This window comes from Sinocyclocheilus rhinocerous, unplaced genomic scaffold, assembly GCF_001515625.1.
Source record: "Sinocyclocheilus rhinocerous isolate Xijiao unplaced genomic scaffold, SAMN03320098_v1.1 scaffold114, whole genome shotgun sequence".
Lineage (NCBI taxonomy): Eukaryota > Metazoa > Chordata > Actinopteri > Cypriniformes > Cyprinidae > Sinocyclocheilus > Sinocyclocheilus rhinocerous.
In genome coordinates, this window is record NW_015646344.1 from 471,969 (window position 1) to 476,082 (window position 4,114).

A 4,114-nucleotide genomic window follows, 5' to 3' on the forward strand; every position below is an offset into this window, starting at 1 on the left:
GCTAATATTAGTCTGTTTCTCTCTTATTCCGAGGTCACCGTAGCCACCAGATCCCGTCTGTATCCAGATCAGATGGTCACTGCAGTCACCCGGATCCAGTCTGTATCCAGCCCAGATGGTGGATCAGCACCTAGAGATGACCTCTACAGCCCTGAATGTCAGCGGAGATCAGGAGAACTAAATGAGCCCCAGAGACAGATCCCCAGTGAAGATCTTGTCTCCTAGACGGCCACCGGGACAAGACCACAGGAACCAGTTGAGTCCTCTGCACAATGTGACTTTGCTGCAGCCTTGAACTGAACTGCTGGTTTCGTCTGGCCAGAGGAGAATTGGCCCCCGACTGAGCCTGGTTTCTCCCAAAGTTTTTTTCTCCATTCTGTCACCGATGGAGTTTTGGTTCCTTGCCGCTGTTTAAATTTTTAGGTGAACTATCCCTTTAAATGAAGATGAGAAATGCTGATTTTGCCGTTGAAATTATTTTAAATTTTGTTATATTTAATTTCAGTTACCATTTATTTTATTTCAAGTAACAAACATGTTTTATGGTGTACAACTAAAACTGACTTGACTTACTGTAGTAATGTTGCGTTTATCGGTGTGAATCTGCGTTAGGTTTTGATGCTCATTGGTGGAGATTGCGTGACTGAGAATTTGGAGTGTCGAGAGCCGAACCTCTGCCTGTGGTTTGCCCGGCGCTTCGTGCGTGGAGAGGGACTCATCCGAACCATCGACTGGAGCCCTTTAGCGCACCCCCCCGAGCCGCCACACTTCCGCCACTGAGTGTGCGTCCTCAACAACACGCTCTATATCCTGGGAGGCCATAAAGTATTATGGTGCCCTGGACATACTGAAGACTGTGCTGAGGTGAATCTTATGATCATCTTGTGTTCGCACGCAGCCATGTGAAATAACCATCCTAGAGCTATAATGGTTCAGCTGGTGATTATTTTGCTCAAATAAACTTATATTATAATATAAATATTCAGATAAGCACAAATCCAACTCATCAACTCGCATGGTTTATTTTACTTCATCTAGTTAGTTTATGTATTGTAAAGATTGTGTTAATTTATAATAATTAATGAAAACTGGTACACAAACTTTTCTAAAAAAATAAACCAGTGTGTTTTTCTATTATAACAACAAAACACTATGCAGAAATCAAATCACAATCGCAAACAGTCCAGATTAAAGTTTGAATTTATCACCGTTTATCACTGAGGTTTGCTGGCAGATTGTAGCATAGCAAACAACCACATCAAAGAAAGCAGATCGACTGTATTACACTTTCATTTGAGCAAAATATCGCAGTGAAGATCTCTAAACTCCAATGTATCTGTTTACCGATTTTATTAATTTTTTTAAAGATCATCTGTGCTTTTTTTCCTCACAGCAGAGAGAGCGAGCGTCTGGTTGCTAGATTGGGAATATTAACCCAGATAGCACAAGTACGTTTGCAAGACATCTGTTAAAGATCGCATCATCTGGAAAGCATCTGCTGTGTACAAACATCTGATAGAAGTCTTTAAGATGTCAGTTTCACACACATTCTAAGTCATAAACATCTTAAAGACATCTTCTAAATGTCTATTTGACATCTGATAGGAAACGTCCTATCGACGAATTGCAGATGAACACTTGCAGATGTAAATGCAGACGTCAAATAGACGTCTCCATGATGTACGTGTGCTATCAGTGAAGCATATTAACTCTTGCCATCTGACAGACGCAAACACGAAAGCTTGTTGCCAATGCAAGATAAGGCAAATGTCAAATGAAAATGAAATGTTTTTGGTATAAATAATCTGCGGGCAAATATCGCAGATGATTGCTACTTAATTGAGAGAAGCAGAAATCATCTAGTCATGTGTGTCTGTGTGCAGATTTGATCCTGCTCAGGGCAGATAGCAGATAGCTCTGCTCAGTCTTCCTGACATTCCCTCGCCGCTGTGTGTCACAGAGGGAAGGTGTTTGTCCTGGGCGGAAACTGCGATGACATGAACTGTCTGGACTCTGTGGAGTGTTACACACCTGAGGAAAACACCTGGATGTCCAGCCTGTCTAGAGCCTTTATTTATGCTCACAGAACATACCATTACAGATAAATTACAGGTGTTTTGTTGAATATAAAAGAAGCAGATGTTTTCCATGAGGGATCCAAAAAGTATTTTGGTACTTAAAGGCACAATATGTAATTTTCGCCGCTAGAGGGCGCGTATTCAAAATAAACAAAGAGACAAAGGCGTAGTTTGATGACGCCGTGACTGAGTGTGGAATCATGGGAGTTGTTGTCTTCATCCCCACAGCCGATGCAATCCGACGGGACTCGGGCAGAAATCATGTTCATGGATGAGCTAATGATTTATTAACGTAGTAGAATGAAGCAGGGTGAGGCTGAAAGCCGTCGAAGTGAAACGAGGCCGCTGAACGAGCACGAAACGCCGCTGAACGAGCTCGAAAGCAGCGGAGCTTTTATTATGCCACAGTCGAGCGCTTCCGCTCCTTCCGGCCGTGCGTATATGGGTTAAAGCAGGGCTGTTTTATCATACTAGATACATTTAGTTCTGTTATAATGCTACTCTGTGCGGTCGTCACCGGTCTAATACAATGCACAACATATTAAAGCGTCTTTGTTGTTTCCATGTTTTCTACAAAACAAAAAATCGAGGGCTGTTCTAGTTTTTTTTGGATATTTTAATAAAAAAAAAATCTTATGTATTGTGCCTTTAAATGCATGAATTTGATCGTATAAATCAGTGTTTTTTATTTCACATTTTGAATGTCTCCTTTCTCTCTCACACCCATTGTTTTTCAAAATTGAATTCAAAAATCAAGATTTTTGGTCATTTATGAAGTCACTTCTCCTCAAGTTCACACAGGTGGCCACCACAGGTGGGCACCACAGGTGTAGAGAATCACAAAGCCGCAACCGTGCTTGAACTTTGGAGGGGACCAAAGCAATTTTTGACCAAGATAATGGATCTTTTTATTTAAAGGAGATAAATAAATAAACAAACCATCAAACATCAAAAGACTAGAAAACTAAAATGTATTCTAAATAAACTCATTTGATCTATTTGCAAATAATATTTATATATAATAATAATTAGGCTATATATTCAAATATACACACTCTCTTTAAAAAAAAACGGAAACGGCTCCACTAATGTTTCCTTTTTCACACATTCAATTATGAATCATGTAAATCAGTGGTTCCCAAACTTTTTGCAGCGTGCACCCCTTTCTAGTGTTTGACACATGTCAAGCACCCCCACCACCATTCTCCGGTTAAACACCAAATTTTTTACTGCAATACAAGTATAATTACAAGTATTCACTGTATACAGGGCTTGACATTAACTCTTTTGCTCACCAGCCACTGTGGCTAGTGGTTTTCCAAAATTACTAGCCACTCAGCATTTTCACTGGCCACAATTTTGTTGCTGGAAAATTACATTTTATATGACTAAAGTTACTGAATATTAGAATTTATTTGAATTGATTTCCAGGTCTTTTTTTTTTTGCCTATAAAAAAGGGCATTTTCTTATTAAATAAGGCATAAACTTATTAAATGCATGTGTTATCTTTCATATCAAATTCTTACATTTTATTAATAATTTCACTTAATATAATAAGACTCTATAGGGCTGTTACCAATCAAATGAAATCAATATTAACAAAACCAAATTTTCCACTGCTGGAGAAACAGAAGCAGCTGAAGTGGCATTTAGATGCATTTACACAGACAATTTAATGAAGCTGAAATGTAGCATGAATGCATTAACACTGCAAAATCGTTTGAATCATCAGTGCAAATCCTTTAAAAATTAAAACGTACTTACATTCTGTGAGTCAGAACAGCCGGCATTGTAGTCTACTCTACCAGGATCAGGAAACAGTCCTCCATAAAATGTGCTGCACACATCTGAATATTTGGGTTGAATATTGGGTTCTGGAACAGTGTTGTAAATTTTACAAAACAACTTAACCACTGATTTCTAGTCGTGTCCTCTTTTGGAAGACCAAACAAAGTAGTTTCGCTTTCACAACGAAACACACAGCATCACACACGGCGGGCTAGAGTGAGCGGTGGCCGGCGGATTTGACGAAGGA

The 4,114-nt window shown here is 39.4% G+C and overlaps 1 pseudogene; it reads left to right on the forward strand.

Annotated features, from left to right (window-relative positions):
- LOC107707276 (kelch-like ECH-associated protein 1) overlaps positions 1-4,114 on the forward strand; it is a 17,085-nt pseudogene that overhangs the window by 9,948 nt on the left and 3,023 nt on the right.